Raw genomic sequence first — 25,767 nt, 5'->3', positions numbered from 1 at the left:
TTTTCTACCTGAAAATGAAATTCATAAATAAATTTACTATAATGTTTTTCATTTGTTTAGTGGACACTATTTAATTTGTTATAAATTGTATTAGTGTTATAAAACTTAAACTTTTTATTGACTTCGAGTTTAATATTAAATCAGAATAAATTTGAGGGGGTTTTTTTGACTGTACGAAAATTCTATAAAAGTACGGTATAAGCTTTGAAGTCGATACTTGATTTTTATGTTTACCGGAAGGATAGAAGCATTCGAGTCAGCAAGATTTAAATCTTTGAATGACAGGCTAATGTTGGCTTCAAAACAACTAAGAATTCAAAATACTCGTATTTTTGAAATTGTTATGAGTAAATAATTTAACATTGAATTATGTAATTTCAATTTTAACTTCTATTTTTATCTGTGAATTGAACTGTTGTAAAATTGTTTACGTAAGAAATTACGTTGCGTGAATCATTCACTTAATGCTTTACAGTTTAGTAAGATAATTTTGAATGTATATTTAACATTTTACTAAATCTAATAGTTCAGAAAATAGGCATTTATGGAAAAGGTTTTCGTGAGATCGTAAGAGCTTTTTTCTTCTGTCTTTTATCTACATCATTGATTCTCTGTATTGATATAAATGAATGCGCACCACAAATATCGTTGATCAATGCAAAATTCAGACTACTTTTTAAACTAACATAATGGATTTATATAAACTTTAAAGTTGTAACTATATTATTATTAACGAATACGTTTAATTACACAATTAACTCCTTGTCATAAAATTATTTTAATTTAAATTATATTCAACGATTTAAAGAAAACAGCGAGAAGATATTGACTAAAATTAAATTTTAATATGTCTGATTTATTAGTAGAATAGGAAAATGAGATTTAAATTTTTTACATTCAAAGAAATTTCTTGGCTTAACTCCAAAATTTTATCGAATTTATTTCAAAAATTTCACAGATTTTTTATAATTAAACATTTGATAAATTATTTGATATTTTTAACAAACATCATATTGTTAATTACTTTTAATGATACGTTAAATAATCAACAATGACAGCGTATATATTTTAAATAGTTATTAAAATAAAATGTTCATATTTAAGTAAATTAAATTATTTAGTAACTCTCAACTTTTAATTTTTCGTTGAGAATATTTGGTCTGTCATTTTATTATTATTATCTGGGGAGAACTGAGTTTCAAACGACACAATTGGATTGGTTTAAGGCAGTTTATATTTAAAGAATATTTTGTATGAAAAATTTAATGTGTGTTTTTTTTTTATTTATTTCTGCAAATCATATTACACGTCGCAGAAATTTCAAAGAAAATCGTTAAAAAATGTTAAGTTACTATAAAGTGAAATTATTATTTTGATAATTTATGTCAAAATAAAATGTAAATAATAAAGTTATTTTAACCTTTTGATACAGAAATTTATATTGAATAATTTTTTAAACTCCAGTTATACACGCATGTCGAAATTCACAGGACTATCGTTATTTTATAAAAATGTCGGCTAACGTTTTGTTTTAATTTCCAAATACTGTAATGAATTATTAATAATTAATGTTAAATTAAGACTAATTCTAAATTTAAAAGATATATAAAATTTATAATGACGTTAATAGGTTTGAATTATTATATATTTTTTGTTAATGTTAAGACAGATTTCAAAATTTATTATAAAAAGTATTTAGATGCTCAACATATACATAATGGATGTCTTTTTCGAAGTAAATAAATAATAATTATTATTATTTTTAAGCTGATTCTTTAAATTGTTGATATTCACGTATTGCTAGGCAAGCATTTTTTTTAAAGGTTATAATCGTAATTTTCAAGATAACTACTCGCACAGAATGTATAAAAGTAAAACAATGTTCTTCATAGAATAAGAAATATGTTTTCTTTTTGACTTCATTCAGCAAATTTATTTTTGAATAAAATATGCGGGTTGTGTTATTTCAAACTTCATACATCTTAGTTTTATTAGGTATTCTATAAAATTTTAAAAATAGTTATGCACCTTATCTATTTGTGTATTATTTAAGATAAGTAAATGATTATAGGAAATCCTCGTTAATTAGGACTTGGGCAGTTCGAAATCCTGTTCGTAACTGTACTTTTGTCCCGACCGGGAGTTATATAGAAATTTACATGTTAAGTAATTCGGTTAGTTCGAAATACGGCTACTTCGAAATTCAAAGTGAAAATTCTGTCCGAATTGTGATATACATATGTTAACTCTTTCGTTTAGATCAAAGTGTCACCATACTATAAGAGAACAACAGACAAAAACAACTCTAATTTGTCTAATAAAGACACATTTTCTGTGTCATCTTACATATGGACTACCCATTTTTCTCTTATCTCATAAAATGCGGCTGGGTTTCGGGATTGCAAGATTGGACTACAAGTAGCTGATTGAGATATTTGTAGGGCTCTAGGCTAGTACATTTGGGTCATTGCAGTTTATGTATATTATTATTATTAATTATAAATTAACGAAAATTTATTATTATTTGTTTAATAAATTACATCAGCTACATTGCAGAATGCCATACCATTTTATGATTTTTGCAGCGAAGTATTCAACTCCTATAAAAATTTGAGCATTAATTTAATGCATAATAATTTTTAGCAAAAGTTGTGCTTTTTTTTTAATCTTAGTATATTTATTTTTAAACAGATTTCGAATTATAATTTTTTGGCTTATTAATAAAAATTTATGTTTTAAACAAAGTAAATTTTTAAAAATAATATATAATAGAAACCGCTATCAGTAAAAAATTAAATGTTTGAAGTTGATACATATAGAATTATAAACAAATTTTTATGTTCGCATTTTACTAAATTTTCTTTCCAATTAGAATTTTAGTTAACGTAATTTAAAAGGTTATTATTAAAAAAAATTAATAAGCAGTTGAAAAAGAGAGGAAATGAAAATAAGATATAACGTGTATGTCAAATATATTTTTAGATTTAAAATATATAAATTCTTAATTCGAATAAAAATATAAAAAGATTTTTAGAGTATAAGAATTTATTTGCACGATTTCTAAGACTTGAAGCAAAATTTTATTATCGGCAGAAAAAAATTCTAAATAAGTATGCACATTTAAATGCATTTTGAGTATAAAAATAATCATTGTTAAATACAAAATTTAAGCCCGTTCAGTGAGTGAGTGTTTAGAATTTTTACGAAAATATGAATAGATACCATAATTTTAATGAATCTATTTTAGTAATTTATTTTAGTTAGATTAATTTTAGTAACACGATTTACATTCTAGAAACTCATATCGAAAAATTTATCATGGTTTTCATTCTAAAATTATTCAAATTAAGTAATTTATTTAAATACATATTTTTAAGTAATCAAAATATCTATAATACAAACATAATTTAATAGAAAATATTATATTGATAGCTGTAAAGCACAGTCGATTTAATTTAAGTTTCCATTATATAAGAAAAACATTAACAAATAAATATGTCAAATAATCATTAAAATGTTCAGATTTTAGCAAATATGAATATGCGTTTTTTAAATAAAAGTCTTAATCGAAACTGTAAAAAGGACTGCCTTAAATATTTTTGTTGAAAAATTTTAAGTTGAAGTGAATCAATGTTTAATTAGTTTGTTTTAGATTCCGTTTTCTGATAAGAGATCGGTTAATAAATTTAAGGATTAACAAGTTAATAAATAAGATTTACAAATTTAGTATGATATAACTAGGCATTTTTACATTAAATAATGAAACGTGTTTAGATTTAATAATTAAATATTTCCGTGTTTAATTATGAAGTAACTAAATCTTTTCGGTTATTATCGTAACTGACAACATATTTATTTCATTATACAGTTTTTCTGTAAAACTGGTTTCTTTCGATTTTTTTATTAGTTTAATTAAAAATATGTAAAGATAGAAAATTGACCTAAATGGTAACTATTTTAGATACATTCATAAAGTTGATTTCAAAATTAAAAAAATAAATAAGTGTTCAAATTTCTGTATGAGTCCAATATCCTTATTTTAGTCTGGATGGGGATTTAATTATATTAATTCTCAGGTTCAGCCTTTGATCATTAATAGGCTATATTATAATTCATTTTAAGTAAACAGTTATATAATATAAAATTTGGCTGTCCTTTAAATTTTTTTCTAGTTTTACGTTTAATTATTTTAGCATTTTGAACCAGTTTTTTTAAAAGATACAGTTGCTGAAAATAAAATTTNAAATTTAGTATGATATAACTAGGCATTTTTACATTAAATAATGAAACGTGTTTAGATTTAATAATTAAATATTTCCGTGTTTAATTATGAAGTAACTAAATCTTTTCGGTTATTATCGTAACTGACAACATATTTATTTCATTATACAGTTTTTCTGTAAAACTGGTTTCTTTCGATTTTTTTATTAGTTTAATTTAAAATTAATAATTATTTAAAAAATGGTTAAACAGTATTATGTTTAGACAGTTTTTAAATAAATAATCATAAAATAGCACCCAGTTCTTTGCTATTTCCTATCAAACGAAGAGATTGAGCAAGAATGTAAACTTAAACTGGATACAATTCAATCCGTTGGAGGAGGATTGCGTTCGATATCCAGTGTTACCCTTGCAGTTGTCTAAATGTACAGAATGGCTACATCTCGCCAGTTTTTCAATAGTATCGATCTCTCCTAAACTATAATGAAGAGTCAGGTGAATTTGCCGTACATTCCTACAACAATCGGATGTTAGTATAAACTGTAGTGAATAGGAAATTGTATTCTTAAGTTTTTATTTACTTTCTAAGCAACATTTCAATGATTTGCGATTAGTTTTGTGTAGATCATAACTAGGACAGTTCGATAAATTCAACCATTTTGAAACGACTAGATTTTTTTTTTGTCGAAACATCATTAAGGTTTTTTTTTTTAGCAGTAAGGGAGTTTATACCGGCTTTTTAAAAATTGAATTTGACGCATTTTTAATTTTCGAAATAAAATATTGCATATAATAAATTTTTGTTTATAAATAAATTGTTTTATTTGGAGTAATGAATCTTACCACGATAACTTTTTTCTTGTATGGGTTCAGTCAATACTTAAATTAACTTAAATATAAACTTATATGCTTATAAGCAAGCGGGTTATAGGAACAAATTGGGAAAGATTTAGAATAGAAAGAATCATTTAAATGATTGAAATTCGATGTTTGCATCACGCACTTAATACACGAACCAGTTTCTATCGGCCAACGAACTCCAGCCATCTGGTGTTGTACTTTCTTCGTCTTTAAAACGTCCGGTCCCATGAATACTGACTAAACCAGGTGCTTTCTTTACTACAAGTTCTACTTTTACAAATTCCGATAGTCTTTCGAATGCGGAAAAACCGAAGGGTAATTGATCGAGTATAATTAAGGAGTTAACGAAGTTTTACATTTCTTTGGAATGGATATTATTTATCGGATACATGAAATTTATACAATAATTGAATGAGATATGTAAAATATACTGTAATTAAATTGTAATCAATTTTTAGTTTCAGTTAGTATTTACTTTATTTTTTTGTTGTATGCTATTACTGCCGATCGATGGATGCGGGAGACGGCGACATTGTCAATTTGATTAAGTTAGCACAAAAGGAAAGTGAGTCTGTTAAGCTAGACATTGCCGACATCAAGATGGCGGTTCTGTCCTGTTAATTTCTCCACGTAGATCAGCCGTAGGCTGCCTGCCGAGTGAGAGAGACAAACATTACTTTCCTAGTTCGATCGATGCTCGGAAAATCTTCAGCTAGACAATAGCGCCTCTTATTACAGCTACATACTGTCTCTCTGGAATCGTATATCAAATTTACTCGTAATTCTTTGCTAGTGCATATCATTTTCTTTACTCCTATTAATTGTTCGTACAAATTTATAAGATGCTTTAACTTGTGAGTAAGTTCGTCTTCTTATACCGAAAGGATTCGATTCGAAATAATAGTGTATTAGCGAAAATTGACAAGAAAAAAATTAAGACTATGGGTAATATAAGATGTTGATTTTTATATTTTAGTAGTTGAGAGGTATCGTAGAAAATTATTTTAATTTATATAAGAGGGATTTAATTTTATTCATCAAGTTATTTTAGTTCTAATATTTTCTTTTCTAATCGAAAAGATAGCTGTTAAATCAATAACTAATGTTTATGATATTTTAATTGGAATTTGTTTAAATAAAAGTGATCATATTTATAATGTGCCTCTGAAATTCATTGATTTTTATATGAAATAGCGAATAAAGTTATTAAAACGAATTTTATTAGCATTTTAAAGAAACATACTGTTAATTTCTTAGATGTTTTCCTTTCAATTTATATTCATATTTTTTATGGTAAACGTCAATGTTTGGCCTTCAGTCTATTATACTTGGTTAATGCAAAACAATGAGGTAAGTGGGGTAAAATGCCTTTGAATAGTTCAAATAATTGTTCCTGGATGGCGCTGATATGTTATTTACAGCCTTAAATAATTATGACAAGCCTGGGAATGTTAATGCACCGTTAATGACCCCAAAAGGACGATTTAAAATATAACATCGAATCTTAACAACTATGGATAATTTCCTAATTATTTTATTTTTTATTAAATTTACTGCAAGTCGTTTCATCGCAATAACGTTTTTCGTATGGCAATAATTTTTAATTCATTTTTTAAAATTATCTTTGGATTTCAATAGTCAATCTAGATAAAATGTTTATAATTTTTTATACATTAAAATAATTATTTAAATAATGCTGTAGTTACTTTTAGTGATTTTGTTTTAATTAGAAGTTGATTAAGATTTTCATTCTGGCAATATTTGGATTTAAGTAGTTTTTAATTTCTCATTTAAATTTGCTTTCCATTAAAATTGTTTTGCTTTAGAAATAAAAATAATTATTCTTTTACTTTTAAGTAAGATTAGAACATATTGTCGAAAGATATTGCCATAGATATCCTCGAAAAGTGAACGGATTGCCATTAATTTAATAAGACATTACAATTACATACAGGTGTTTTTATAAACTTCATGCAGTGTTTAAAAATGAAAATTAGTTGTTTACAGTTGCAAAAATTTTAATTACTTTTATCGAAATCTTTTCTTCTGTTTAGCATTATAATTTAATTATACACTATTATTTTAATTTTAAAATTCGAAAGTTTTGATAGTTTCCGTATTATAAAAATTGTTTCTTTTGAAATAAGTTTCTTCGCTACTAGTATCATAAATATAATGCAATTATATATTATTAATCAACAAAACTAATCATTAGTAGGGAAAAAATGGAATTATTAATCGGTATGTGCCATTAGAGTGTTTTTTTTTGTATTATTATTATTTAAATTGATCAAACCGAAGTCTGCCTTAAACATTATCGATTATAAAAGATACTTGTTAATAATATGATAGCATTCGTTTTTAAAATAGCAAATAATAATTGGATAATCGTAGGATTTTAATCTAAAAATTGACCGGATTTTTAATTTTAAGCGATTACAATATTTGATGTCTTTATATTTAGTCAAAAAATAATAATTGGATCGATTTTAAATGTAAATGCTTCAAAATAGATCTAATGCGACATTTAAATTTCGACGTTTGGTATAAAAAATTGTTAAATTTTTGAATACTTAAAAAAGCTTTTAATAATTGAACAGTTAGAGTTTCGACAGTCACTTCGGGATTAAATAACACTTGAGTAATGAAGTAATTCATTAAAAAATTGTCTACGACTTTAGTCATTAAAATAGAAATCGAGAAATTTAATAAACATAAAAAGTTTTTGTTTTTGTTATCGATGAAATTAGCCGAACTTTTTAATTTCCGTATAATCTTTAAATCTCAAATATAAATGAAATAGAGCGGAATTTAAGCTGATGCAATAATTTCGCCGATAGAATTACACATGCGTCTTCTGTATGCATGATTCATAATAAAGATCATTCTTATTATTCAACGTATGTTCTAAAACTATAATCGATAATAGAACTCCCGTAGCATTTAAGCTGTCGTATCATGTTTATTTCTTGAGAACTGCCATGCTAGATATTTATCTCAAAATAGTGTTGTAAAAATAAAACAATTTATAATTAATCAAGTTACGGTGTTAATCCATTTAAAATTTACTCACTATTAGCGTTGTTTTGTGAAATCTTTAATTACGATTTGTAAGTAGCAATATAATACGCATTTTTTTGTTTGTTTTTTCTTTAGTTATATTTTTATAAATACTTGCTGATAAAATGAAATAAAACTTTTTAAAAATAGTAGTAAGAAATTATAGTTCTAAAAGCTTACAACAGATGTCACTAGTTATTGTACGGTACTTAAGATCAAAATTTAGTTATTGTTTACATTATTTAAAAACAAGCATGTTACTAATTAAAATAATTTCCAAAAATTTAAAAGTAAATTTATTTCTTGATTAGCGTAACGAATTTAAGCATTAAATTCTTATTGAATAAAATTTAATTTAATGTTTAATTATGTAATTAAAATTAAAAGAGTAATTTTCATAATTTATTTTTATTTAAACAAATACGTGATTTTTTTTATATTTCTGTTTTATAGCATAAAATTGGTTACGAGAAGCTGTGATATAAAAATGAAAATTTCTTTTGTGATGAAACTTTTCACTAAGCCAAAATCATTGGAAATCTTTATATTTTCAGTTGATCTTTAGAAAGGCAAGTATGAATTATCTCTGTTTTATAATTTTTATTTAATTTGAAACTATTTGTTATTACAATTTAATGATTATTTATCTGAGCAAATATCACTTTTTTTAATATTTAGTTTAATTATTGATTATTTAAAAAGATCTTTAGATATGAAGTTTTTATATTTTAAAAAAACATTTTTTTCAAAGTTATCAGCTTCATTTTAAATTTCTAAATAACTCAATTAAGGATTTTATTTGAAAGTGATTTGAATTTGAAACTTTCTAACTAAATATCGTACTCAGCTCTTTAAATACTTAATGAATCATCAAACACCTGATGTTGAGGAATGTTTATTAAACAAACATTAACGTTTTCGACTCAATATGATAGGCCATATTCAGATGCAACTGAAATTTGAACATATTTTAATTTTAACTTACGTTAAAATACGTTCAAATTTTGATTGCATCTGAATATGGCCTATCATATTGAGTCGAAAACGTTAATGTTTGTTTAATAAACATTCCTCAACATCAGGTGTTTGATGATTCATTAAGTATTTGAAACTTTCTTAAAAATTTGAAGAAATGATAAAATATATGATAGAACAGCTTGTATCACTTATTATTTTTGATTAATTAGATTATTTTTTAATTGAAAATGAACTTCAGAACTTGAAAATGTTTATCAGAAGTAAGAACTGGACTTCTGACTGAGGAAATGTTGCTCTATAGTAAAGAGAAAAATAAATAATTTATACAGTAATACCCCGACTTACGCGAATCCGGAGTTACGCGATTTTCAAATCTCGTCGATTCGTCTTTTGTTTGAGCGCCATGCAACTCTTAATTACTCATTTCCCCCCACACTATTGTTCGGCTTACATGTTCGGACGTGTTCGACATATAGCTACAATTTATTTTGTGTTATTTGTATGTATTTATATGCAAAATTATACCCCGACTTACGCGAATTTGACTTACGCGGTTATCGCTCTCGGTCCCACCTATTGCGTAAGTTCGGGGTATTACTGTATATCAATTTTCAAATTAAGTTCTATTAATAAATATACCAAAGAAATTTGAGAATTATAGAATTTTAGAAAATTGATTGATAGTTCTTGTCTATTGNATCGGACGAAAATTTACAAAAATACAATACTTTTTCTTGCGATATATCTAATAATAGACAGATATCATCATCTCTTGAAATACAATATCTTTTTTATTTCGCTGTCGATAGCCTGACAGGTGTTCCGCAGCCATCTTGTATTTTCTCGCGCACATGGGATTGCAGGATCTCTCGTATGACTGGATCTAGTTTCAAGAACTCTTGAGTCGATCATGATTGAATCTCATTTCAGTTGAGATTGAAACGGTCGAGGGAAGTTGCACCAAGGAGAACGGGGTATAAGGCTCTAGTTTAGTGGTGTTACAGAGAATAATACATATATTTTAATATATTTTTTTAAAGAAACATAACCACTGAGAAATGTTACGTGTTTAACAAGGTTCGGAAAACTTTGAAAATGTTAACAATGGGTTTGGCTGAGCCTGTGCGAACCTGCTGAATATTGCCACTAGACTGACAAGACACTATTTTTCTGAAATGGAATGTATAACTGTCACAATGTAAATCACAGGCAGAGCCTGCTCCATGATGCATTCAACATATCCAACAAGTGTATTTTACCTGAAGTACCTGGTGTATAATTTGGTTCTGTATTCATTGATGGCATCCTGAATAATGGCCAATATCTAAACATCTTAAACAAGTGGACAAATGGATTGATGACTTGTCATTGGCACAACTACTGCAGGTTTGTTATGAGCAAGATGTCATGCCAACCCATTCTCAGACATATGTGCATCAGTGTCTCACAGAGCAATTTGACATTTACTGTATAGGAAAACACAGTCCTGTTTCATGGCCATCATGTTTGTCAGACTTGACTTTTCTGAATTTTTCCAGTGAAGTCATATAAAAAGCATTAGTGTATGATGTGTACCCAGCAATGTTGCATAATGTTGACAAACTGGTGAGTCACATACAGTATATCAGGCCTGTGAAATGGTGAAACTATGAATGCCATCCATAATACTATACTCAACTGTTTACATCTTTGTATAGCTGCAGAAGGTGGTTGTTTTGAATATATTCTCTAACAAAATAAAGTTAACTTTTTATATTAATTTCTGCAATATTGTCTTAATCCTTTACAGTCAGAGATTATTTGTATGTTATACTAAATCATATTAAATTGTTTTTCTTTGTTTATTTTAGTGATAGAATAAGCATGTAGCACATTCATACTCTTGTGCAATTCTGGAAAGATGTCTTTGCCCCTGAATAAATGTTTCATTGGACACCTGTGCATTTTAATTGCTTTTAACTATTTGATTAACTAATAAACCTATTTTGAATAACTAATTCTATCCAAAAAGTGATTCCTCTCCTATTTACAATTAAGTTTGATAATAACCAGTATATGGATAATTTCAAATGTCCATTGATGGTTGTTGATGATAATTTTCACAAAGTTTTATTTATTTATTTGTTTTAATGCTTTAGTTTAGCTTTTAAATATTTTGGTATTTGAATTTAAAACTGCTAACTTATTTATAAATTGAACTTAACACTGCTGACTTTTATTTATAAAAGTTACTTTTAACTGTTAAGTTCAATTGTTCAAAGTTTTAGATTCAAATTGATATTAAGTGCTTAGAAAAAGTTTTAAACACTATCAATCAGGTTAGTTAAGTGCCATGGAGGACTGTGGGTACACAGCTGTCCTCACTGCATGTAGTGAGTGACCAGTATGGTTACATGTGAATTAATTGCCCCAAAAGCATAGATCTGAGTAGTATAACTGGTAATATATCTGCACAGTATACTGGAATTTTGGGTTTTGGTCTTGCGCTGGACTGATCTTTTTCAGAATATTCTAAATTAAATTAAATTTTTTGTAATTATTAAATTTTGATATGGTAGCATAACTTCCTATCTCTAGTGCAAATTGCTTAATCTCTTATTAATTAATTAGCCTTACTATAGCCTGATATTAATCCATCTGTATTGTTTAATTAGTAATGTTTATTGAGTTCATTGTGTATGTAATTATATATATATCTGATTCTTATATTATTTTTATATATTAATTCTTACTTTTTATATTAACACTTTCATGATGATTGATGTGATTTTTGTGTATGTGACCTTCATTACAATATGTTGATGACATGATTTTGCATCATGCTAGAAGTTTTTGGTAAATTGCACTTGCATTATTTTTTGGATGTTATTTATTACTACCTGGAAGAATAAGAGACATTATAAAATTATATTTTATTACTTGGTTTTTTAGTTTTCCAGGACACATTTATATCTTTGGCTAAGTACTGATGCCTAATTTTACAACATAATTTTATAAAGATTGTTCAAAATGAAAAAAATTTTATTCTTAATTTGTGTATAACAATGACATATTTTATGAAAAAATGAATTGTCATATTCAGTGCAACTTTTTCTTTCAATGGCAGCAAAAATGTTAATATATGATGATGATGATGATTTTTATTTTATATATTATTAATTTAATTCTTGTCTGAACAAGAAGTTAATTTCTGACGTAAGATCTTAGATAATATCTATATTTGGTTCATTAGTTTTATTTTACTTTGAAGATAATCTGAATATCTATTATATAATTCCAAAGATGTAAAAACCATAATAAAATAAATATACTAGAGAAAACTGAAAGTGGAACACTAAAAATAAATGTTCTATTTATGTCAAATTTTGAAAGCTTATAAAGAAGGACTTTAAAAGTTCAGTTTTCACATAAACATCCAATTCTTTTGTCCCATGAATTGAACTCTACCTCAGGGTCTAGAGGGGCAGATCTGACCATCTAGGGGTTACTCTAACAAAACTAATGTTGCCTCCAAAAAGTAATAATAATAATAATTAACAATAGTAAATAAACTTTTTTGATCAATGAGTTATCAGTTAAACAATATTAGTTTTTTAACATGGATTCTTAAGTACAAGAAGAAAAAATTAATTATTGGTAAAGATTCTATAATATAAAATTTTAACATTAAGTAAATGGCTAACTTTTGCTAGTACACACACTTTCATTCTGCCATTATGCATCTATCTACTTACACTCATTCAAAATGTAGTCATGGAAGAAAACTCCAAGAATAAATTATGTCAACATTAATAAATACAATTGAAGACAATATTTGGATTCAGTTTTATTTAAACAACAATAGATGTCTCTTCTCTTTTCTTAGTCCTATTTTCTTCAGAGGGTGCAGTTAATTGTATCTTTCCACTGTTCACGCTGTTGTGCCATTTGGATGGCTTCATACATTGTATGACCTGTAATCATTATTACTTGGTCTGCCCACATATTCCAACATCTGCCTCTAGGGTGTTTGCCATTGATCTTTCCTTCTAGAATTTGTTTCTCAAATCTGTTTTTGAGTCTGGAGATATGTCCCAAGAAGCAAGGGTAAGATTGGTATATTTTAGTGGTAAGGCATGTTGTGATTTTCAGTTGATTTAGGATGGAGCAATTTGTTTGGTGCTCCATTCAAGAGATTCTCAGCGTTTTTCTATATGTCAAGGAATCAAATTTCTTCCAAGTTGCAGCATTTATGGTCCAGGTTTCTGACACATAAGTGGCAATTGGGAAAATAAGCATTCTTATAAGCTTTAGTTTATTAAAAATAGTGATTGCAGAATCTTTCCAAATTTTATATAATTTAGAGGTTGCATTGTGAGCAAGGCAAATTCTGCATTTAATTTCATTATCACAACCTCCTTTACTCATAAGAAGTGATTCAAAGTAAACAAATTCATTGACTACCTTATAGTCTGCAATTTCCTTAGTCAGTGTCAAGGAATGATCAATTATCATAACTTTCATTTTACTTCTGTTAATCAGCAATCCATATTCCCTGCTCTCAGTTTCAAGTCTTAATATATTCAAGTTCTGATTCACTGGCTGCTATAATAAGTGTCTGTCCCTCTTCAGCCATATTTGTTACAATTTGGTAGGTTGACAGGCGTCTACAAAAACTATTTTAATCGTAAACCCAAATGTTTGTAATGGAAAAACTACTTGTATTTTTGTTGATGTTACAGGCATCTACAAAAATACAGGATCCATCAAATTTTAACAAATATGGATAAAGAAGGACAGACAGTCTGTGAAATGCATACTGTTCTCATAATAAAACTGTGTCTGCCTACTTCTGTGTGATTACTCCAACGTCAATAGTGTTTGATAAGTCCTCCATAGAGCCAAAACTTAATGCTCATAGATTCATGTTCATACTCCATTTTATTTACAATTATGTTTTGATCTTGTTTCATCTATATATTTTTTGATGATGCTAGCTTTATCTGTTTGTGATTTTGGTAAAGTACACCTTAAATGGATAAATTTCAAAATTGATAAATTGTTACTAGCTTTGACAAAAAAGAAAAGCTTTGAAAGTTAGCATTAGCCAGTTAACTCTAACTTTATTTGATTCATGACCTCTGACTCATGACTGTTACATATATATAATAATTTTAATTTTAAGAAAGTATAATAATAATTAAGTAAAAGATTTTATAAGATGAGTTGCAAAATTTGACAAGATTGAATAAAGTCAACTTTGAAAGAGAATTGTAAAATTTTTTAGTTTGAAAATTATTAGATTATTTGATTGAGATAAGTTGATTTTCAACAAAACATAACAAATTCTTTATACTATTTTTTTTGTTTTGCTTTTTTACAGTTTTTGTGAAAAATTCACCATGTTGTAGAATGGTATCTGATGGCTGAAAATGGCAAAATTAAACAAACTACTTATTTTTCATTATTAAAAAGGTAAGATATATGAAATAATTTTCTAATTACTGGCTTATAAATGTGAAAAGTATTTATATTTAGGAATTGATATTGATCCCTCATATAACACTGTAGTTATGTTCCAAAAAAAGTACAGTATTATGTAAATCCATGCTATACAAAACATGGGGTTAGGTTCCAAAAGTCAACAAAAGTATACTATTTGTTTTTTTTTTATTACTAAGAGAAATATATTTATTAAAGCAATGAATAATTTATTTCTAATCAATAATTAATTAACAATCACAGTTAAAAGTACTGTATTATGTGTTAATATTAATTTTAGTTAAACAAGTTAGATTTTTTTTCACAAAGTATTATCTTCTGAACTTTTTATTGATCTTGATCAGAAATATCAGCACAGTCTTTATTTTTTAATATTTTTATTATAAGTTATGATGAAATAAAAATTTTTTATTAATCCAGAATTTGTTCTAGGGGGTTGCATTTGTTCAGTTGAATATCATGTGAATTATTTTTTACCAGAATTTGTGTTTGAATGCCATGATACCACTGTATTATGTTTTTCATTTTTACAAATGAAGTAATCCTTTGTAGATAAGTAATACCTATGTTTAAAAAAAGTTTAATAATACTCACTTAAAATACTCACTTAATACTCACTTAAAAGCTACAATAAAACAAAAAATAAATTTAATTTTATAGGAAAAAATAGATAACATAAGAAAAAATATTCAGTAATAAGTTGCATGTATATAATTATATTTCTTAGTTTAGATGGTTTAGATTTTTAAAGTATTCATGATAAATGGATGGTACTGTACATAGGGTAATAAATCCATAATTTCTTTATATTTTTCTTTAGAGTGGGCTTGCCTCACTTTTAAAATCAACCAACAATAAATATTGTTGACGATATAAATTACTGGTAACAAATTTATACTGAGATTATAAGATATTTATTGTGAATCGATTAAAAACATAAATTTTATGTTAATTTTTAATAAGAATTAGCTTTAACTATTTTTTTACAAAATGAAGTTGCCCCACTTTCAAAATCCATGGCTAATATTAAGTTACCATAATTTTGGAATGGTAATCTTGGACATTTTCCCTAATTATGGATAAAATATCCAGGACATCCAGGATACTTACTATGTTAAAAAAAGAATAACATTTAGTATTATGAAGATATGACTTAATCCATTCTTATAATACAAGGCTTCCTATAAAAGTGTGCAATGGAAAGGTCAAAATAAGGTTAATAACATGATTTAAGTAAAAAAATTGAATCTACACATTAAAGAAAAATAAAAAGTCAGATATTTTATATAAATGATGAGAATGAATGTTATTTTAGACCTACTTCATTTTGTTTTTCACTTGATAATATTTTCCTTAAAAACTGTTTATTAGATTTTGCTAATTATAATTTATTAGATTTTGCTAATTATAATTATTAAAGTTTACTATTATATTTGAAGAACTGACATTATGTCAGTTCTTCAAATATAATAGTAAACTTTAATAATACACTTTTCTTAGAGATAATGCTTTGACAGGAAGTACTGATTCATGTCGCCATCTAGTCAGACAAAAAACAGACAGAAATCCATTGCAGTTTTATTTAATTATTAAAAAGTCTGTATATTTGATTAGTTGTAAACATTCTGGGGATTATAAAGATGCTACAGTTAAAATTTGGTAATGATTGGTTCAATAGTTTTTGCAGTTAGTTGGAACAAACGAAAAACACATTGTGTTGTCTCTTTATATAGTAGTATAGATAAAGGAATATATAAGTTACTTATGTTGAATCCTTATGACAAACATTGAGTAATAACTCTTGTACACACTTGTTGAACCTTTATTCCTGGTACTGATTAGATTTCAGAACAAGTATTTTTGGCCTCACCTGAGGTCTGATTCAGGTTAAATGAAAACTGGATTCCAAACTTAGAACGGTTTTTGAAACACTTTTCAATGTTGAGTTTTAAAATAAATAAAATAAATTCGAAGATATGCATGTGGTATGGAGCATTGTCTCTTTCTTGCTCTTGGCATAAGTAGCGCCAGGCATATGAAAGCATGTTGCTGTCTTTGGAGTTTGTACATCCCCTGTTCGGCCTGCCTGTATATTTCAAGGGCTTCTAGGGCCCTGAAAAATTATTTGAAAATGTATTAAAAATTATAGAAATAACTTTTAATAATGTTCTAATTTACACATTCCTACTTAAAGAATCCTGAGGAAGATCTCCTAAGTAGATCGAAAATGTTAGAGATTGCAATTGATTAACGAATTTGCAATTAATTATCCTGGAATTTCTTTTAAAGTTCATTTTATTGTTATTTTGTATAATATATTCCAGGCTTGCAGAGTTTCAGCTAAATAAATTAACATTTTTTTAAAATTCATTTAACATTTTTGGGTTTTTAAAAGTGATTTTTAAATTACATCAGCATAGAATAGTTGAATATAAATCAAACTTAAACTTCAGTTTGTTACATGCTTTGAACATATGATGGCTTAAATATAATAATGTAAAAATATTTTTTGATGATGTTTATAATTTATTTTATTTCTTAATTACTGTTNATATTAACAAGAAAAAAAAATTTAATATGAGTATTTTTATAAATAGTAAGCATATAATGCTACTAAAGAATCTCTAATTCTTCATTTAAAAGTAAATTGCTTTTGCATTATATGTTGCAAAATACAAATACTTAAAAAACTAATTGATAATTTTTCAGCTAGGTTTAAATAATTTTATATTGAATATATAACTGATTGAATCTTTGTGTAAATGAAAGAACAATAGTTTTAAGCTTTATTTTGATTTGATTGTGATTTCTTTAAAAAAATCAGTCTTTTAAAAATGTTGTTATGGAAATAATTAGAATAATTTTAAAATCAAATATTTTTCATAAAAATTAATAGGTATTTAGATAAATTATAAAAGTATATAATATATTATTTAGATTTTTAAATTCATACATAGAAAAGAATGTGACTATTATGAGGAGGAAAGCTAAGGTATACAGTATATGTTTATATTGATATATGAGTTGACTTCAAGATTTTCAGCTCAATAGTTGTTAGACTTACATTCAGCATATAAGTAGATTGCTGAACATACAATAGGCTAGAACTGAAATATGAATATGAAAAAGATAAACTTTGGCAAAAATGTGTAATAAAGCCATACCACTTTTTATAAAGACACTAATTGTAATACCTTTTAATATATGATGTATATATTATGAGCTCATATAAAAAAGAATATAGCAACAGAATTTATATAGTTACTAAGAAATTACTAAAAATCTTTAATAAATTATTTAGATGAGAACTCAACTTGGGAAGTCTACAAGTAGACAATACCATCAATAAAATATTGATAGTTTACATAGCATTGTAGCACAACAGTATCATTACATAGGTGTCTGATTTGCTTATGTTTATGTAGAGTAGAGGTCAAATGATTGCCAAATTATATCAAGTTATATAATTAGGCAATCATTTGGCTTTAACCCTTGTACTATCAACTATTTATTGTTACACTGAATATTGTAGGGTCAAACCTGATCCCAATACTTTCTAAGAATATATTTAAGTTTGACTTCCACTGAAAGTACAAAATGTTATGTTAAATATTTATTTTTTATTATACACAAATAGAAAAATATCTATATGTAAATTACATATAATCTTTCTCCTTCCATATAATGACTATTTGATGAACTACTACTGGAATTCCTGTCAAGAAGAGACTTTTTGACAATTCCATTGTTTTACTTTTGAGCACATTCAATACAAATCAGATGTTCAGAGCATGGAAAATGTGTACATTTAGAAAAACGACTTGAATTCTTCCTGTCTTTTGACCCATGTCAAAAGCATGCATTGGTCATGTTTTCATATCCTGGGACTGCTGCCATTTTGGTAGCTTTGTCCATCTTCCTCACCAGTGATTTTCCTATTTTCAAGAGAAATAATTTTTCCCTACGCCTCTCTTTTCATTTCAATTTGGGTTCATGTATATCTATAATATAAGAATATTTATATCTGTAATATAAAGTATTTAAAGTAGTGATGTCAACAATGTTGAAAAAGACAACCAGTTTTCGTAGTTTCCTATTTATTGCAGTAAAAGATGCAATCACTTGTCCTATCAAAGATGTTTATTTAGGTGATGTTCATTTGGTGCCAAATTGAATAACTCTAATCTTATGGACAGTCAAATTCACAATCTGTTGTTTGAAAAAGTGGGTGATAGATATGAAAGTGATGAAGAAGATATTTTGTATAATTATGAAGATCACACATATGATAATGATGAGATTGCTATAACAGAAGTGCAGGAGCAGTATTATTCAGGCAGTTTGTCAAATTATGATTCATCTGAGAGCAATTAGAAAATTTCAGGATTGATAAGGAACAATGATTAAGGAATTTATTTAACAATTTTACACAAAAATCACCACATATAATGCAAGAAAGAAACACTAAAACTTATCAAAATGAAAAAAATTAACTTTGTGGTCACTGTTGACTCCATGGTAGTACAAGGATTAATATATAATTATTGGGTTTGGATGTTTATAGACTACAGGTCAATTTATTGTGTATATATTGATATAATTTTTTGCTTGCAAATTAGAGTAATAAATACAGTCAAACTTCTATATAACAAAGTCACTAAATTCTAAAAAAAATTTGCCTTAGGAAAATTTTTTATATAGAAATAACCTTTTTGATAAGTAATGTAACTTTTTCATAATTTTATGTAATTTAAATTAATATAAACATAATATACAGTAATAATGTAATATTTAACTTATAAATATAATTTTAATATTTTCATTTATGTGTTAAAATATTTACAAGTTAGTTTAACTAAATTTTCATTAAAAAATTTGTAAATTTATGTTGCACAGAACAATTAAGAAATTTTCTCTTTTCATAATATGCTTTACACTTATTAGGAGCATTAAAAGTGTTTCAAGGAACATTTTTGTAATGTTGCAGTCCACTATGAATAATTTGAGATGCTTTTATCATTTCATCTTTTGTGGGTTCCTCACTATCATCCACTTCCTCATCTGAGATTGTTTAGTCAGTTTGGTTACATTTTAAGGTTTTCAAAATTTCTTTATCAGTAGTGTACTTGGTAGGAATGATATCTTTGTCGATGTTGAGATAATTTTTCAGCATAATATTGGTGGTAATTTTACTGAGTTGGCGTAATGTTTTCCATGGTTTTTGTAAATCTAAAGTGGTAATTCATTAACTCATTTGCCAGAGTTTTCATTAAATTCTATTTTGGAAAAGCAATTTTTCGTAGTGATTTCAGTCACTTTGTGAGTCCACACCTTTGATAGCTCAGAAATGCATTCTCTTAAATTAATTTTGTCAGCCGTATTATTTTCAACTCCATTAATCATTATCATGAAAACTCTCTTATAATAATGGAATTTAAGGTTTTTGATTTATGTCTTGATCCATTGGTTGAAGTTTAGATGTTAAATTTGCAGAAAAAAATGAACAACTCTGTACTTTTAAGCCTTTTTGCAACTAAAGAAGGATGTGCTAGACAGTTATCTAAAATTAACACAATTTTTCTATTTTATGTTGTCATTTGTTTGTCTAATTTTAATAACCAATCTTCAAATATCTGGCTAGTCATCCATGCTTTTTTTTTAAATGAGAATCCATTCCTAGAGACTTCATCTCTTTGACCATCATGGAATTTTGCTTTTTCTATTTACTAACAGTTTTAACTTCCTGTCATATTTGCTCCAATTAATTAATACAGTGAACTTTTCTTTGTTCTGCTTTCCACAAAAGCATTAATTATTTTTAAAAGTGAGCATTCTGTTGGGTGTACACTTACAGACTAAAACTGTTTTGTCTGCATTGAAAAATGTGCTTTGGCTCATACTTTTTCCAAAATCTTTTCAATGTTTCATTCTTCCATTGATTGCAGTTTTCTTTATTAAAACTGCACTTTTATCACAAATCACCTTTTTAACAATGCTATGCTTTTTTAAAATTTATCCAGCCAATTAATGCTCACCTGGAAATCTGTATATCCAAGTGATTCTGCAAACTTTAAAGCTTTTTGTTTAATTAGTAGTCCTAATAATGGTACATTCTTATCACAAATTAAATGTATCCACTTTAAAATTGATTCATCTAGATTGAGCTAAACACTTGCTCTAGTAATTTTGCTGTAGGTCTTGCATCATAGCTAATTTCAAAATTGATTCACAATTTTTTATTATGGTTGATAAACTACTTACAGGAATTCTGAACTGTGCTGCAAATGTCTTTCTTTTTTGAGTCTTTATCAACTTCCAGCAACACATTAATTTTTTCAGTAATGCTTAAATTCTTTTGCTTTGACATTTTTGTAGTACAGTATGGAACAATTAAACTCAAACTTGAAATTATATAGAACTGAAATGCAACTTTTTAATTTTAAATACTAATTCAATTTCAATATTTCTAAGAACTCTCATAGATAAATTTAGGAAAGTTTCTTTGAATTTTATATAGCATTCAGTAAGGTGGATCTAGGTTTTTTGGGGCCCGGGGCTTATTGAAGTCCAATGGGGCTCCGTTTTTTGTTATATTAAGAATCTTTAAATTGTGGTTTAAAATTCATTTTTAATAACATCAAAATCAGAGTTGAAATATATTTATTTATGAAATGGTGTTGAATGACAAACTTTATGTCTTAAATCAAAATGCTCCAAGAAAATGCTTTATATCTTATATAAAAAACATAAGAAATAAAGAAATATTATTAACAAAAATAATTCAATTTTTATGGGCCCTTGACACTTGGGGTTCCAGGGCTTAAGCCGTATTAGGCCCTATGTAGATCTGCCTCTGCATTCAGTACTGTAAAACAATAACTCATCCCAGCCACCTGCACAAGTAAGACTGCTTTCTCAGTTAAATATTGTACTGTATACGATAAAAATTGTCACCAATATCTATATTTATCATAGAAACTGCCCTGATTTTATGACAGGATAAAAATGAAATTGGTGCACAATTAATCCATTGTACAGTACAGTACAATACTGCATTATGAAGTGAATAGGAATGTGTTTCAGGTTGTCCAAAAATTTATATAGTACAGTAATTTTTTTAATAAAAACATACTATTGGGCTGCATTTTGAAAAAATTGTAGACGAATAGATTTCCACTGTTGCTCGTCCATTCATCTGTCTTTCTTAATCTTGAGAATGGAGTTAGATAGATGAAAGATGAGACCAGATATGGAAAGTTTAGGGACAGGATGCTTCAATTAACTGTATACAAACTTAAAAATGCAAACTGGAAGTCATGTTATTTCAGTTCAAAAATTTCCTTCAAAAGGTGTTAGAAACTGTAGACAACTAGAATATGATGTACAAGGGAAATCCATTACTTATTTGAGCATATAGAGTATATTTTAAATTAAATAAATTAAAAAAATGATTAAAAATTGCAGCTCAGAATTGTGACAATGTCATAATAAATAATTTCTCATTTAATTATATAACATCGATTACAGTTGTTAAATAAATATAATACAAATATAATTAACATTATAAGTTACAGTATTAAATTTATTTATTTTAATACATAAAAACTGAACATTGCTGTAATACTCTTAACTCTAAAATATTCATTAACTATAAATTGTTTAAGTCTAAATGTTCTTATTGACAGATATTGTCTCTCTCCTTTACAACCCATAGTCACATGGGGCAGATTACGTGATGGTTTTAAAAGCAAACGTCCAGCATTTCATCATACTGGGTCATGGTTTTACAAAGTGTTTAGAGATTGATACCTGAAATTGAATCTAACTTTGAACTCAACTTGGACAGATTAATTGACTTTTAATGATTGATAGTCCTTACAAATTAAAAAAAATTTTGTTGTATAGAAATTTAAATTATTATTTAGAAGCAATTTTTACTTATATGTTTGGCTGAAAGAGCACATACAATGCAGAAATTTGTTACACAGAGAAATTCACTATTGTATTTCTATTTGATTTGTAAAAGTTTAAACAGATTTTCTGATTATAAAACTTATCAGAAGATAAAAATTTATCACTTTTTAAGACTGAATCAGTTTCTTAATTATTAGTTAAGAAATACATAATAATCATTATTTTATAGGAGAAAATGTAAACAAAATAATTTTTTTTTTGAAGTTAGACTATTTACAAAAACATATTAATATTTTAGAGTCTATCATTAAATCCTTTTCACACAACCACAGAAGACACAGTTATATTGGTTAGAAGATAAAACTTCTTTAAAAGACAAATAATAAAAGGTAAAAATTCACAATGTTTAAAAATGATCAAACGCCAGCATTTTATTGTAGGATCTGATGTTTTTTACATTAAAAACTTAAGAATCTTCTCACCAATCATCAAGTCCTTTGTCAAATTTTATAACTGGTTCATCCCTCTAGTGGTAGTTATGAGTAAATCATTTTCATTTGAATAAATTTACAATGTTCAATGTTAACTCACGATATTCTTCAATATTTTAATTTTTGAAGTTAGACTATTTACAAAAACATATTAATATTTTCGAGTCTATCATTAAATCCTTTTCACACAACTACAGAAGACACAGTTATATTGGTTAGAAGATAAAACTTCTTTAATTTATGTTTTTGCAAATAGTCTAACTTCAAAAATTAAAATATTGACGAATATCCTGAGTTAACATTGAACATTGAAAATAAATTCTATATATATAGGGTGTCTACTTAATTAAACATCTTTCTAGGGGCAAAAGAGATTTTTCCAGCATTGGTTGTTTAGTTCAGGTTAGGTTGTAGACTGCAGTGGATACAAATATCATATTTACTTGCATATTAAGATGAGGTTTTTATTCATTTATCACAGCTTTAAATTCCTAGGTTGTCCTATACCTGCAAGTGAAAGATTTTTTGCATTTTTGCAATTAATTTTTGTGAACCGTGTATTTGCACTTTTTACCTGATGCTTATCATCTTGTATTTAAAAATATAAGTATTTTATCTGGATTGTTTGAATCATTCTTGTATATTGTCGTGAGTAAAGATGAATAGCAATAGGAAAAGCAAAACTTTTGAATTGAATTCCAGATTGAAATTCCAAAATCACATGGGAGTACAATATAAGTTTCAATCTATTCCCATGTGTAAACTAATGATTATTCAGAAATTAGAATTTGGATAAACTCAAGTGTAATCGATGGAGAGTGGATTTGACTGTTAAGAATTGGATATTGGATAAAAAGAGGTTTCCAATTGTCCAGCTTTATATGAACAAATTATGTTGTCGATTTTACAGGATTTTTCCTTAAAGTTTAAAATGCCATTAATTTTTGCGGGAAAATGTGCACAGTTATGTTTATTTGATATTTTACTTGTGATTAAACAAAATAAAATTAGAATTGTATTAACAAATGTAATTTTCTTTATTTTGATCTTTAAAGTCACACCTCGTCTTATATGTGAGATCATCTTACATGTGAGTAAATACGGTATATTGGATTTTACATTGCCACAATGTGCTCCCATTTTGCTGCTATCTACATCCAGTACTGGTTGCAGTTACAATATGCTGAGGATGCCACACAGCAATTTGAGTAGTGCACTATGATGATAAATTTACAGAATGATGAACCACAACTACTTTAGCACATGTTATGGACTGACACAGTGATGATATTCGAAATATTTAACAAAGGGTTCGCTAACAGAAAATTTTTCTTTAACGATTTTTTTCGCTCAAATGGTGCATTAGCAACATTAGCACAAAAACTGACCTTAAGATAGCCTATCTTTTTTATTTATATGGGTATATATTACACGCAATGATAAAACTGACATAACTATGTGGTTAGTGACGAACACCAACAAACAAAATGGAAGTTTTTGGTTAGAAACAAATACAATATAAAGTTGTATTGGTCTGGAACACAAAGTTAATAAATGGTGGTTCCTATTTTTTTTTTGGAAAGGACTTTGTCTTCAAAAGAATTAATCATAATTATCTCCATCGGACGAAAATTTACAAAAATACAATACTTTTTCTTGCGATATATCTAATAATAGACAGATATCATCATCTCTTGAAATACAATATCTTTTTTATTTCGCTGTCGATAGCCTGACAGGTGTTCCGCAGCCATCTTGTATTTTCTCGCGCACATGGGATTGCAGGATCTCTCGTATGACTGGATCTAGTTTCAAGAACTCTTGAGTCGATCATGATTGAATCTCATTTCAGTTGAGATTGAAACGGTCGAGGGAAGTTGCACCAAGGAGAACGGGGTATAAGGCTCTAGTTTAGTGGTGTTACAGAGAATAATACATATATTTTAATATATTTTTTTAAAGAAACATAACCACTGAGAAATGTTACGTGTTTAACAAGGTTCGGAAAACTTTGAAAATGTTAACAATGGGTTTGGCTGAGCCTGTGCGAACCTGCTGAATATTGCCACTAGACTGACAAGACACTATTTTTCTGAAATGGAATGTATAACTGTCACAATGTAAATCACAGGCAGAGCCTGCTCCATGATGCATTCAACATATCCAACAAGTGTATTTTACCTGAAGTACCTGGTGTATAATTTGGTTCTGTATTCATTGATGGCATCCTGAATAATGGCCAATATCTAAACATCTTAAACAAGTGGACAAATGGATTGATGACTTGTCATTGGCACAACTACTGCAGGTTTGTTATGAGCAAGATGTCATGCCAACCCATTCTCAGACATATGTGCATCAGTGTCTCACAGAGCAATTTGACATTTACTGTATAGGAAAACACAGTCCTGTTTCATGGCCATCATGTTTGTCAGACTTGACTTTTCTGAATTTTTCCAGTGAAGTCATATAAAAAGCATTAGTGTATGATGTGTACCCAGCAATGTTGCATAATGTTGACAAACTGGTGAGTCACATACAGTATATCAGGCCTGTGAAATGGTGAAACTATGAATGCCATCCATAATACTATACTCAACTGTTTACATCTTTGTATAGCTGCAGAAGGTGGTTGTTTTGAATATATTCTCTAACAAAATAAAGTTAACTTTTTATATTAATTTCTGCAATATTGTCTTAATCCTTTACAGTCAGAGATTATTTGTATGTTATACTAAATCATATTAAATTGTTTTTCTTT

This window comes from Centruroides sculpturatus, unplaced genomic scaffold (genome assembly GCF_000671375.1).
Source record: "Centruroides sculpturatus isolate CEXI.00-Female unplaced genomic scaffold, Cexi_2.0 scaffold803, whole genome shotgun sequence".
NCBI classification, from domain to species: domain Eukaryota; kingdom Metazoa; phylum Arthropoda; class Arachnida; order Scorpiones; family Buthidae; genus Centruroides; species Centruroides sculpturatus.
This window is presented reverse-complemented; position numbering follows the sequence as displayed.